At 47.5% G+C, this 14232-nt stretch overlaps 2 protein-coding genes across 3 annotated transcripts in view; both read left to right on the top strand.

Moving 5' to 3' along the window:
- The window catches only part of GCC2 (GRIP and coiled-coil domain containing 2), a 58510-nt gene extending 52026 nt beyond the window's left edge, over nucleotides 1–6484 (top strand). Inside the window, exon 24 of the transcript XR_005022395.1 lies at nucleotides 5988–6484. The gene's annotated coding sequence lies outside the window, so the exon portion shown is untranslated. The remainder of the gene's footprint in view (nucleotides 1–5987) is intronic.
- LIMS1 (LIM zinc finger domain containing 1) overlaps nucleotides 1–14232 on the top strand; it is a 103962-nt gene that overhangs the window by 1952 nt on the left and 87778 nt on the right. The window lies entirely within an intron of this gene.

Raw genomic sequence — 14232 nt, 5'->3', positions numbered from 1 at the left:
GGGTGTACGTTTTTTAATAGAAACTTTTATTGAGAGAACTGTAGATTCACATGCAGTTGTAAGAAATAGTATAGAGAGATTCAGTGTATCCTTTACCCAGTTTCCCCCATTGATAACATTTTGCAGAATTGTAGTGCACAGTCTCAGCCACAATACTGATGGTCATACAATCCATTAATCTTATTCAGATTTCCCCAGTTTTACCTGTAGTCGTGTGTGTGGTGTGTAACTTTATCACGAGTGTGGGTGTGTGTACCCACCGCGGTCCAGCTAGAGGACAGCTAGTGCCCTCGCCCCAAGGGTCCCTCCTGTTCCATTTTCCTCTGTGTTCTCCCCCGCCTGCTCATTAAACCACGCATCCATTCAGCATCTCTAAAATTTTGTTATTTCAGAAATACTGTATGAGTGGAGTCATACCCTTCTTAACCTTTCGGGATTGCCTTTTAAACAAGTCAGCTTAATTCCCTGGAGACTTGTCCAGGCTGCTGTGTGTATTGTAGTTTCTCCCTTTACGGCTGAGTAGTCCTCCTCAGGGTGGGTGTATATAGGACAGCTTAACTGTCAAATGAGGGACAAATGAAGGACATTTGGGCTGTTTCCGGTTTTGGCTATTAATAATAAGGACATATGGACGTTTGTGGACAGGTTTTTGGTGTCACCATAAGCGTCCCTTTCTCTGGAATAATTGTCCAGGAGAGCAGTGGCCGGGTGCGTGGTGATTCCATGTTTAGCTTTCTCAGGAGCATAGACTTTCCCAGAGTGGCTGGGACAACACCGCTTTCATCAGGGACACTGAGAAGGGAAAGGGGCGTTCTTTCCCTGCAGGTGCCTGGGGGTGAGGCGCTGGGTCCCATCACCGCTGCTGCCCCTGCCTTGATTGGTGCTGGGGGCTGGCATTGGGCCCACGGCTGCCTTTGCACCATCAGTGAAAGGGCCAGCACCACGCGGAGGGCTCGGCATCTTCCGGGAGCTTCTTAGCATTATTATGAAAACAGTTTTCATCCCCAGGCTTCTTGAAAAGGTCTGGGGACCCTCCAGGGTTTCGAGACCACCCTTTGAGAACCACTGTTAACATAATCTGAAATCATGAGGGAAATGCAGATATTTGGAATATTTAAAAAGGAATATCTACAAAGAGTTTTCTTAGAAATGTGTGTCAAATGCTTGTTGTAGTAAGTGCTTTCTAGTTGGAGGGAGTTTTAGTGGGACTTGATGAACCACTAGGGGAAAAGCAACTTTTGCCCTGAAGGATTTTTCCGGGCACGATGCCAGCGTGTTATGAAGAGGGATGGTGTCCTGGCAGTGAGGGTCTTCGTAGGTCTTCAGTGCTCTGTGCCTGTTTGTGCGCCGAGGAAATTGAGCTCTTAGTTTAAGGAAACTAATGAAAACTTGGTAGTAGGAAAGATGCCTCAGTTCTGGTTGCCGTGTGCCCTGAGGGCCTAGGACTGTCAGGACTGCTGTCTTGACTATTCATCGTCCCCCCTTTCCTTTGGGGTGACCCTGAACCACTCCTGGACGCTCTTTCTCCTGCTGGATGTGGGTGCAGTGAGTGGCCTTCCCTTTCCTCCCCGAGGGGACCTTCCTGCCCTCCTCAGGGTCCGGGGGCCTGCAGTGGGGAAGGCAGATCCAGGCTGGTGATGGAAGCACAGAGCTTTACCCCAGGAGCCTCTGTTTTCAGTAATCTTGTGTCTGTTCCTCAGAAGATCAAGTAAATAAACCTCAGCGTAGGTCACGTTCTCAACTAGGGCTGCACTTAAATAGAAGGAAAAGCATCTCAAACTGCTGGTCGATTTTACATTTCTCGTTAATTGTGCTTTAAGCTGTGGTTTCCTGCCTACAGAAATGTCGTCTACATTACACGCTGGCCCGTGGCCAAGTTGTCTTCCAAAAACTTTAAGATACTTGAGAAGCGCGAGCTGGGGTGCCCATTGCCACGTTCCGTGGACCCTCCAGCAGCTGTGGTTTTACCCCTTGTGCGACGGCCACTCATCTCTCGTTTCATCTCATCAGACGTTTGCACGCAGGAGCTCACAGGAGAGGGGGTCACGTTCCTGCATTCTTTTCACGTCGGAGCATACTTTTTGCCTTGATGCGTCCACAGGGACATTCTGTGTGCGGGTTGGGAGCTGCAGACACAGCCGGCCATGGCCAGTGCATCCTGTGGGAGGGGAGGGGAGCGGAGGGTGGAGGGTGAGCTTGGGCTGGGACACGTAGGAGCGACGTAGCTCACCTGAGGTCACGTAGGGCCCCATGCAGCAGTAAGAAAGAATTTAGAAAGATCCAGTGTATCCTTTACCCCGTTTCCCCATTGGTAACATTTTGCAAAATTGTGATGCGCCATCCAAGCCACAGTATCGACGGTCACGCAGTCCCTCGATCTCACTCGGATTTCCCCGGTTTTACCTGCGGTCCTGACCCTGGGACATCCCCATAGGCTGCAGACGCCCAGGTGAGACCTTGTCTGATGTATCTGAGCCCCACGAACATGGTAATTCTGGAAATGTCTGGATGAAGTATTAGATGTTGCCCCAGAGCTAGTGTATCACAAAGGTCCCGGATGTCAACCTCTTTGAACTGGATTCCTTTTGTGAAGCGCGTCCTTGGGGACTTGGGGTTCTGAGGCCCTCGTGCTGGTGATGGTGGTTCTTCGTCCCCCGGGGGCCCGGGTCTCCTCTTCACCCCGTGCGCTGTCCCCACAGGGCCAGCCCGAGAGGCCTTCCTGTTGGCGGGCTCCTCTGCTGGTGCATCTGTTAGGGGACAGGTCTGACCATCCGCTTAGACAGACCGTGAGGTATTTCTCACGGGGAGAGTGGTGGTCCTCGTGTCGTGTTTCGTGTGTCTGTTTCGACTCCTGAGGCCGGGTGTGTTGCCGTGCAGCACAGGGCCCGCCTGGGGGGGCGTGTGGGCACAGCTGGTGGTGGCACTGGGCAGTTGGTGGGTCCTTCTCCTTCTCCACGTGGTGGATGCGGCATGTGGTTCTCAGGTGCCAGGTGGGTGTGGCCGCGGAGATTCCCAGGCGGATGAGACGTGGTCCCAGCTCATGAGAATCTTTCAGTTTGTTGTCATTCATGTCGGTTCCAGAGTCTCCTGAAACATCACGTCGGTCATGTCCCCCCTCTTTCCAGAATGTTGAGAAGACTCCCGATTGCCTGTCAAATAAGGGCCAAACTCCCGTGCCTGGAGTTCAGGCTGTTTGTCACCTTCCAGCGGGTCACAGGCCCCTTGGTTCTGAAAACATCCGGTGCTCTCCCATTGCAGGGCCTCTGTCAACGTGGCTCTCTTGGGCTGGAAAACCTTCCTCTCCTGTGTCTTGTCTGCAGTCGGGGCAGGATTGCCTCTGGCCCCTGGATACTGAGTTCCTGCAATGTAGACTGAGGTTGTGTGCTGGGGACTCAGGGCTCAGAGCTTGTGTCTTTCCTCCCAAAGCACTTTGGCTTCTTTTCGGGTAGTTATCAACTTCTGTTTTATATTATAGTTACGCATATAGATATCTAATCTTCTCTGCCAAATTGTAGGCTCTGGAAGTAAAGGAACGTCTTCATCATGTTTGTTAGACGTCCAAGGAAAAACAAACGGGATTTAAATGAGCTTTATTTCTCCTTTTATTCCTTCATTCATTAGTGAATTGAAGAGTCCAGAGCCAGCTCTTCTGAGTGCCTGTGACAGTGCTTGAATAAACTCTCAGAACTTGGCGTAAGACGAGATGGCCTTCACATGTGGCTTAGCTTAACTCTGCAGGCAGAGACCCAGCATCCACGGACCACTGGGAAGAAGTTCAAATGATGTCATCCCTGTTTAGATTATTTCATTTCATGGCTAGGCCGCTCTTTTGGAAACTTTCTTAGTAGTAACCATCTTTTATTAATGACCTGCAATGACACAAGTACTTTAAAGGAGTTAAACATCTGTTTCACAAATCTGACACGGCTGCACTTTGAGGCAGGATTTTTATGCCCATTTTACAGATGAGGAAACAGCACAGGCGGTTGCGAAGTCCCCGCGTCACAGGGTCAGGGTGAGATGAGCCGAGGTCGATGCTGAGCTGTGTCCCCTCCCCGTGCCCCCTCCCCAGGTCTCTTCCCCGTGTCCCCTCCCATTCAGGCGAGGCTGTGGCTCCCACTTCTCGCTTTCAAGGCATCCTCTTCGTGTGGTTAATAGTTGCTCCCTGAGCACGGCAGCCGTGAGGGAGCTACATCATCTCACTGCCGGATGGTCCTTCTTTCTGAGCTTGGAGGGTCCCGGATCTCACTCTGGAGGCCCAGCAGAGAACGTATCAGGTGAGATCACGTTCTTCACTTAAATTTGGTGTCTTTGTGTGTGTGTGTTTGTTTTCATTTTGAGCTCCTGGCTGTGCCGCGCACGTAGTGGTAACCTTGACAAATCTGGGGACCGATGTTCCAGTTCAGTGCAGGTCTGTCCTGTGCTGTCGGCCGGGGTGTGTGTAGTTACGATGCAGTGTGGAGCTCGTTGTCTGTCTTGTATGGGGGTTATTTGTGTCCAGGTACCAGAGGAGAAGTTAAAAAAGTCTTTGCGAAATTAAAGGAGGAACTGATCATTTGTCACCAGTTATTATAGCTTTGCTGTCATTTATGTAAGACATGGGCCCCAGGCAGTGTCTCTTGAGCCCCTCAGGAGGTAGGGACGTGCCAGCCTTCAACCGGGAGCCCGGTTTACTTGGCATGTCTTGGGGGAGAGTCAGGAACCGGGGAGAGCTGCTCCCGAAACGTGGGCTGCAGACCTCCCTGCACGGGGGTCGTGCCAGTGCAGATTGGCCAGCCTCATCCCCTGCTTCTGGGGAAGAATGTCATGAAGTCTGTACTTTTAAACTTTTTTTATTTTTAATTTAAAAAAATTTTTAAATTTTTTGGCTGTGCTGTGCAGCATGTGGGATCTTAGTTCCCGGACCAGGGATCGAACCAGTGCCCCCTGCAGTGGCAGCGAGGAGTCTTAACCACTGGACCGCCAGGGAAGCCCCTAAACTTTTTTTAATGGAGAGTTCAGACATAAACACAAGTAGAATAATGTGTCCCCATGTCCTACCTTAGCTTCAGTCCTCACAGCCTGGCGTGACCTCACCTGTGACCGAGGCCCAGTCCTGTCCCTCTGCTCTGCCCTGTGTCGTATCCTAGAGATTTTGTTTATTTTATTTTATTTTTTGACCTCGCAGCATGTGGGATCTTAGTTCCCCGACCAGGGATCAAACCCGCGCCCCCAGCAGTGGAAGCAAGGATGCTTAACCACTGGACCGCCAGGGAAGTCCCTAGAGATTTTAATAGGTATCCTAAGATGGTAAGGATTCTTCTAGAAAAGATTTTTAAACATAACTACAACATCATTATCCCACCTGAAAAAGATTAGTACTATTTCCTGTATATCATCAACTACCCAGTTAGTGTTCAATTTTCATTTTATCTCAGGCATTCACTTTATAGTTTTTTCTGAATTGGGATCTAAATAAGGTTCATACCTTTTGAGAGCTTGATAAGTCTTTCAGTTTCTTTTAACATATAGGTACCCCTTCCATCTTTTTTTTTCCCCCTTCCTGTTCTTGTGATTCTTTTTGTTGAAGAAACGGGTTCCTTGTCTTGAAGAACTTCCTACAGTCTGGATTTGGCAGGTCACATCCTCTGGGCATAGTTTAACTTCTTTGTTCCCTATAAAGTGTATAAATTGATTGTTGGATCTAAAGAAGCAGTTCTCAAACTTCTTGGTCTCAGGACCACTTTCCACTCTTAAAAATTATTGAGGACCCTGAAGAGCTTCTTGATATTTGCTGTATTTGAAATTTAATCAACCTTTTGTATGTTAACATAAATATTTTGTGATTATTTTCCAAAGAAACAAAATAGTGAAGAGTGGAGTGGCTTTAAAATACTTCAGACGTAGAGAGAAGAGTGGCTTTAAAAATACTTTTTGGGCAGATCTCGTCAATGTCTTAATGGAAGACAGCTGGCTTTCATTCTTTTGTAATACTTCATGTCACGTAGCTTCTGGAAGACTTCACAGTGACCCGTGAGAGGAGAGTGAGAGAGGCAGTTGCCGTCTTAGTGTTGGTGTGAACGTGGCCTCGACCTGCACGTCTCCTTGGAAGCTGCGGCCCAGAAGCCTGAGTGGGCTCCCACACCCGTGACTGCGTGAGGGAAGGCGGTGGGTCCTCCCGTCAGGAGGCGATGATGTCGGCAGCTGTGGATGATCAGGGCCCTCGATCAGACCTTTTCTCTAAAGGGCCACATGGTAGATACTGTCACCTCGGCTCAGCTGTGCTGTTGTAGCGTGAAAGCCGCTGTAGACAGCATGTAAGTAAATGGGCACAGCTGCATTCCAATGACCTTTTAACTACAGACACTGAAATTTGAATTTCATAGAATTTTCACATATCGCCAAGTATTAACCTTTAGATTTTTTCCCAGCATTCGAACTGTTAAGAAGCTGGGGAATATGGAGCAGATGGACATTTTCCTATTCCTCCCACTAAGCACAATAAACGCTGGACATTATGTATAAAACAAGCGTAAGACTCTGAAATGTGGGGAATTCCCTGGCGGTCCAGTGGTTAAGACTCGGTGCTTTCAATGCCGTGGGCCTGGGTTTGATCCCTGGTCGGGGAACTAAGATCCCACAGGCTGCATGACGCGGCCAAAAAAAAAAAAGTTCTGAAATGTGGAGAGAAGAAGGCAAGCTGGCAGGGACCACGGGGCCTGATGAACAATGGGGTGATGAGTTGTCTGGTTTTTCTTTTTACCATCTTATCCCCGTCTTATCCCAGACTCTGGCCGTCTAGAAATGCCAGCAGGTACAGACCAAAAACATGTCACAACGAAGACTGTTCTCTGTGGGACCAGGAAAGACAGTCTAACGAGAAGAAAGATGTTTAGACAGTAAATGCTCGACTTCAACCAAACACCCAGAAAAAACTGTGGCCTCACCCGCACTCACGGCAGAGAAAATAGACTGGGGAACAGAGCAAAGCCTTGGGGACCTGTGGGACCTTGGAATTCTGAAAGCAGAGGAGGAAGAGCGTGGGGTGGAGAAGGCCCAGAGGAAATAATGGCTAAAGATTTCCCCAAATTGGCAAGAAATGTAAACCTACAGATTCAAGAGGCTGCACACACCACAAATAGGATAAACCCAAGAAAATTCAGGCCAAGACATATCATAATTAAGCTTCTAAAAACTAAAGACATTTAAAAAAAAAAAAAAAACAAACCTTGAAAGGGACTTCCCTGGTGGTCCAGTGGCTAAGAGTCTGCGCTCCCAATGCAGGGGGCCTGAGTTCCATCCCTGGTCAGGGAACTAGATCCCACATGCCGCAACTAAAAGTTCGCATGCCACAGCTAAAGATCTCACGTGCCGCAACTAAGACCCGGTGTAGCCAAATAAATAAAGAGATAGATATTAAAGCAACAACAACAAAAACCAGCCTTGAAAGCAGCCAGAGGAAAATGACACCATTCGTTTATGGGAAGGAATTGGAAAGACAACAGGTTTTCATCAGAGACTATGGAGGTTAGAGGGACGCGGCACAGTGTTTTTGGTGTCGGACCCTCACATCTCCAGAAGGGGGGACTGAAAGGTCTTCATAAGGACCCTGCAGATCTCAGCTTCCTCTAAGCTTCTGTTAGAAACACAGGCTGGCTTCTCCAGATGCAGACCGTCTGGCTGAGAACTGCAGTTGTTTGGATTTGAAATTTTGCATGGAAAGGGTGGGAAGGTATGAAGCACCTCAGTGCCTCTGGAGCAGAGCTCAAGACTGGTCTTGGAGCCTGTGTCTGAGCTTGTCCGGGCTGTGTGTGCGCTAGCCTCGCATCACGGGGGAATGTTGACCATTGGTGATGACTTGGGCCTTAGTAACGACTGTCCTGAACCTCATCTGTGTGTGCAGAGCTTTGGGGTTTATGAAACCTTTTGTCTCGTCCCCAGTCCCCACCTTTCCAGCCCCATTTGTGATTCATCCGCCCCTTCCTTCCCCCAGTTGCCGGGGAGAAATGTGTTCTGAGAGCTGTTTGAAATTAGGACACACCTTTTTCTTTTGTGTCTTCAGGTTTTTACATATCCTGTTTCCCAACGTTTTGTGCCTTGTGAGGTGTTCCCAGTCCTCTGGGTTCGTTTCTGGAGTGATCTTTTCCATGCGGCCTTGGCAGTCCAGCCCTGTTGTTCCCCCTCCTCCCTCCCCAGCCCCCCGCCGGCCCCGTGCACCATGACCCCGATGGTATAAAACCTGCCACGTCGCTTGTGAGGGGTGACTCCCCAGAGCTCCACCCTACACCCCACTCCCTTCAGAGGTGGTTTTTCTCCGTTCAGCCTGTGTCCCAGGATCTAGCGACAACGCCTGGCGCCTCTTAGATGCTCAGTAAGTAGGTGAATGACGAATAAGAATAAATACGAACATCCTTGCTTTCGCATGAAGAATCAGAGATTTGGGAATTTGAAAGATGCGCTCAGGGTAGGAAGCTGACCCAGGAAGGAGCTGGAGCTTGAATTCTGGTGACTTGATTCCAGGGATGTTGGTTTTTCCAGCTGGAGCACCGGCCCACTGGCGCTCCTGTACCCCTGCCAGCTCCACGTTACCGGGATGAAAAGAGCTGTGTGATCAGATGTTACCATGGGAAAGAGCCTGTGCTCAGACCCCAGCTTCGCGCTCACCCGCTGGGGGTGGCCTGGCTCGCCTCTGCCTCGGGTGCGGAGCGAAGGGAATAGTGCTGGTCTCGGAATTAGACCAGTTTCCACGTGTGAGACATCCAGAACGAACGGGGCCCCGCCCATCACGCACCCTCCCTGCTGGTTGTCAGGAAAGAGGGGGGAGTGGAGGTTTCCTGAACACGGGTGAACGTGTGAGAACTCCGAGCTCACAGGCCTGGGGGCCGCGTTTTGCGGACTTCCCACCTAGATGGTTAACTCCTTAGGGTTCGGCTGATGTTGTGATGCTGCAGTTGAAGGCATGTCCCGTCTTAGCTGCCGCACTTCTGAGAAGAGAAGCTTCCTCTTCCTCCGGGACTACTTGGTAACCCGGCGGAACCAGGTGTCGGATGATGCGCGCTGTCAGGCGACTCGGTCCAGGCCCCTCTCCGTGTCTGCTGCTGCCCCACGCTCAGCCCCTGAGCCTCGTGCTGGACGGGAGCCCTGCACTCGGACAAGCACGTGGTTGTGGTGCCTGTGATCTTTGTGCTCCTGTGCCGCGAGGGCTCGGCTGGGGCCAAGACCCGTGCTCTGAGCCGTGCGCCCTCGGTGGGGATGGGGCTCCTCCAGGAGCTCCTGAGCCCCCGAGCCTGCCCAGGAGGTTGACCCCGGCCAGGCGGTGGCCCTGCGGGCGGGGCTTCTGTGGGAATTGCCGGGCGTCCTGCCGTCTCCACCGGAGGACAGCGGGGAAGGGGCGGGATGTGGTGACGTCAGTCGAGGATGTCTCTCTCGAATCCTTGGAACGTGATGGGGAGATCACCAGCCGCGGCCTCGAGTGCCTGGACGCCCTCAAGGGCAGTCGTGCTGTCAGTCCTGGGCTTACAGAGGCAGATGCAGAAACACAAAAACGACCCCTGCTAATCAGTAATGAGCACATAATTAAAGAAGAGACCTCTGGCGTCTGGCTTATGCCTTCCTTCCAGCTTGGATTTATTCTTCAGAGGTTTGAATATAGGTTAAAATTGAGCCTGACTCCTCAGGCTTGAGCTGAATGCCTCTTTCTGATATTCTAATGGGAAATTTTACAACAAAATAAATATTCGTTCACTACTTTCAAATTTTCTCATCCGGAGAGTGTGTGGTAAAATGGTGTCCAAAACATCACAGTTTAAGGTCATTGCCCACATTAGAATACCCCAATTCCCTTGGGTCCTAACGGATTGCCGTCAGAACTGTTCTTTCTGTGGAGCACAGTGTAGATTTTGTCACCGTGAGACACGTGTCAGGGATTAGAGCGTAGTCTTCATTAGAATCTTGAGGTGGAGTAATTCATCCACCAAACGAGCAGCCTTTGTTTTTGGAGTGTGGGTAGTGATGTTTCTGTAAAAGCCAGGGATCCTTTGTGAACATGGCTGAGACTAGTTTTCTGTTTTCAAAAATGAGTCTAAGGGACTTCCCTGGTGGCACAGTGGTTAGGAGTCTGCCTGCCAATGCAGGGGACACAGGTTCGAGCCCTGGTCCGGGAAGATCATGCCGCGGAGCAACTAAGCCCGTGCGCCACAACTACTGAGTCTGCACTCTAGAGCCTGTGAGCCACAACTACTGACCCCCGTGCCACAACTACTGAAGCCCGCGCGCCTAGAGCCCGTGCTCCACAACAAGAGAAGCCACTGCAATGAAAAGGCCGCGCACCGCAACAAAGAGTAGCCCCCGCTCGCCGCAACCAGAGAAAGCCCGCGTGCAGCAACGAAGACCCAACGCAGCCAAAAATAAATAAAGTAAAAAAAAAAAAATGAGTCTAAGATAGTAAGAGCTTCAGCTCCAACTAGAATCTGGAAAGTTCTGTTAGCACTTAGCCGGTTTCGGGTGATTGAATATATTTACATGATTGAGGATGATGATGAAAAAAATATGTTTAAAAAATTTTTAAAGATATATGTATAGGACACTAGGTTATCTGTTTTATAAGACAGACCAGAATTACAATGATGTAACTTTGAAGTGGCTGCCAGGCTAATGTCTGAGATAATTTAATGGTGGTTCTGGACTTAATGTCTTTTTTTTTTTTTTTTTTTTTTTAATGCTGGCTTACTCGCGTCAGGAAATGAGAGCACTTTTTGTCTCTTGGGCATTTGCCAGATTTGCACAAAGCAGGAGGCATCTGCAGATGTCTGTTTAAGGCAGTTTCTTCATGGTTTTAACAGAATGTGTTAGCATGGGTACTTATGCACAGTTGTATGCAGGCTACGTGATTTTTTGCTTCCCTGTGTTAGACCTGGGCTTTCCAGCCTTTGTCAGGTGCTTTCCCCTCTCTAGTGTTACTGGTGATGACAAAGGACATCAGTGAAGTTTAGAAAGCGGTGCTTAATTTTATTATATAGCTGTCTATTGAATTTGACAAAAGACAAAAAAGTTCTAGCGATTCCTCAAAATTTCAGAGGTCTGTTTTTTCCCACAAAGGTCATTTGAGGACCGTGAGACCAGACTTAAAAGAAGCGTTTTCCCAGCTTGAGCCCTTTTGATTTTTAAAATAAAGAAACACCCACATCTCTTTCTGATAATACGTTTGGTCATTTAGATGCTTTCTATGAAGGAAGTTGTGGTGATAGTTTCTGGAACGTGAAGGCTGCAGCAGACAGAGATTAAGTGGGTGATGGGAAAGCCAAGGATACAGGGCTTGGGAACTTTTTAGAAATGAAGCTTTGTTTTGCGCAGTCTGGGTTAATCATGCCTCCCAGGAGGAAGCATTGCTAGAGATTAGCTAAACAAATGGGATGAAAGTCAAAATTTGAGGTTGGATTTGTTAGATAAATTTTGATTAAAGGGCTTAGATTGTAAGAATGCAACATTGTCCCACAAAAAGCTGCTGATGCTTTTTGGAATACCTGTGTCACCCACGCCCAAGTGACAATGCAGAGCACACAGGAGGCACTCAGTAAGTGCTTGTCAAATGAATGAATAATGGTGTCGTATGTTTTATTTGGTATGTATGGGGTTTGGCTTAGTGAGGTAGAGCTCTTTAAATGTTGCCGTATAATAACACGTGAGTAAATGCTAATAAAGATGCCTTCAGTCAGCATTAAAATAGATCTGAAGGCTTATTTCAACTCCATGTAATTTCAGTAATTCTGTGCAGTATTTCAGTATTTCTTCTCTCCCTCGGGATTAGTGCAGGAACAGTTCTCGGACATGGGAAGATGCGGTTCTGCACCAGTGAGGCTTCCAGGTGAATGGGTGAAATCTTCTGGATCAAACATGAACATTTTTTCTTGTGAACTTTTTCAGTTTTCCATATTAATGTATAGCTTCAATACCATTAATCAAAATTCCAGGTGGGAGTCTTCTGGTAAAATTGATAGAATTATCCTGACGTTTCTTTCTTTGGAGGAATAAAGGGGCAAGAATAACAGAAAGCTGGTTACTGCAGGGAAGAATGTGGGGGGTGGGACATGAGCCGTGTTGGCTGTTTACACATCATAGCTCATCACACAAGCTCTGTGATAACGAGGTTTTCAGGGGGAAAGAGGCAAATTATTCAGTTAATGTCCCACATATGGTGAGATCATTTGTTAGCAGTTAGGGGGGAAAAACCAGTTTATAGCTTTATAGCCTTATATTACATTAGAAGAAATTCCAAATGCATAATATTTAATAGTTACTTATAAAATTCAGCCAGATAAATGCTAAAATAAAATAGAAATGTTTATTAAATTTTTCAGAATGAGAAGTACTTTTTTATGTTTTTTAATTATTTATTTTTGGCTGCGTTGGGTCTTCATTGCTGCGCGTGGGCTTTTCTCTAATTGAGGAGAGCGGGGTCTGCTCTTCGTTGCAGTGCGTGGGCTTCTCATTGCGGTGGCTTCTCTTGTTGCGGAGCACGGGCTCTAGGTGCGTGGGCTTCAGTAGTTGTGGCGCGTGGGCTCCAGGGTGCAGGCTCAGTAGTTGTGGCTCGCGGGCTCTAGAGCACAGGCTCAGTAGTTGTGGCACACGGGCTCAGTAGCTGTGGTGCACGGGCTTAGCTGCTCCGCGGCGTGTGGGATCTTCCCGGACCGGGGCTCGAACACGCGTCTCCTGCATTGGCAGGCGGATTCTTAACCACTGCGCCACCAGGGAAGCCCCAGCAGGTGGATTCTAACCAGGGAAGTCCTAGAATGAGAAGTACTTTTTAAATTCAGAAGTCAGAAGGAAAGACATTTGAATAAGAATAAATTAAATTTCTGAAAATTAAAAACAAAAAACAGACTGGGAAAAACACTTGCAACAAAAGCAACATCGAAAATATTAGTATTATGCGTTGATCAGAATATGAAAACCCTAGTACATGTGTAAGGGAAAGAACATGAACAGAGATACTATAACAAAATAGAAACAAAAGAGGAAATGTAATTAATGTACAAAAGTACAAAAAGTGTTCCAGCGTGATTAGTGATTCTTCAAAGAAATAAAATAGATATTATCAGTTGCCTACAATATTAGCAGATCTTATTAAAAACATACTTATCTTATATCACTGGTATGAGGGTATATTTGTAAAATTTGTTAGGAAAATAATTTGGCAGTATGTATCAAGTCTGAAATGATTTATAACTTGTAATCCAGAATATCCACTTCTGTAAATCAAACCCAAGAAAGTAATTGTAAATGTGAAGAGAATTTGATGTGAAAATATTTTGGCAGCATTATCTATACTACAGTTTGTCCTACAGTTTAATTCAATTCTGACACTATCCACCTAGAGTGTAAAATTAACCATTTTTGAGAGCACCATTCGGTGGTATTAAATACATTCATAATGTGCAACTGTCCCCACCGTCCGTCTCCAGAACTTTCATCTTGTAAAACTGAACCTCTGTCCCCACTAAACATCAACTCCCCGTCCCCTCCCCCAGCCCCTGCCCCTGCCCCACCATCTACTTTCTGTCTCAGTGGATATCACACAGGATTTGTCCCTTTGTGTCTGGCTTATTTCACTCGGCACAATGTCCTCAAGGTCCATCCGTGTTGTAGCCTGTGTCAGAATTTCCTTCCTTTTTAAGGCTCAGCAATAATCCATGGTATGTGTAGACCCACCAGTACAAGGATGACTACAAGTGGCTTCCTTGTCTTGTTTCTGATCTTTTGGAGAATGCATTCATCTTTTGACCATTAAGTATATCTCTTTTATTCCTAGTTTTTGAAGGAGTGTTTTTTATCATGAAAGGCTGCTGAAATCCTTTTTCTACGCCCGTTGAGAGAATCGGGGATTTGGTTTTTGTCCTTTAGGCTGTAAATATGGTATATTACATTGATTGATTTTTGGATATTAAACCAAACTTGCATTCCTAGGGTAAATTCCACTTGATCATGGTGTAAAATCCTTTTTAGATGTTTGCAATGTTTTATTTTTTAGGTTTCCTTAGGTTTTCTTTTTTTTGTTTTTTTGGGGTTTTTTTTTTGAGGATTTTTGAGTCTGTGTTCATAATTGCTGTGTTCTGTAGTTTTCTTAGTTTGTGTCTGGTTTTTGGTGTCAAGGTAGCACTGGCCTCATGCGGTGAGTTGGGATGTGATCAACGCCCGTTATGTCCACTGGCCATGAATTCACAGCTCCTGGCGTGTTCTTCTTGTTACGGTTCTTGG

Source organism: Balaenoptera musculus, chromosome 13 (assembly GCF_009873245.2).
Source record: "Balaenoptera musculus isolate JJ_BM4_2016_0621 chromosome 13, mBalMus1.pri.v3, whole genome shotgun sequence".
NCBI lineage: Eukaryota > Metazoa > Chordata > Mammalia > Artiodactyla > Balaenopteridae > Balaenoptera > Balaenoptera musculus.
This window is presented reverse-complemented; position numbering and strand designations above follow the sequence as displayed.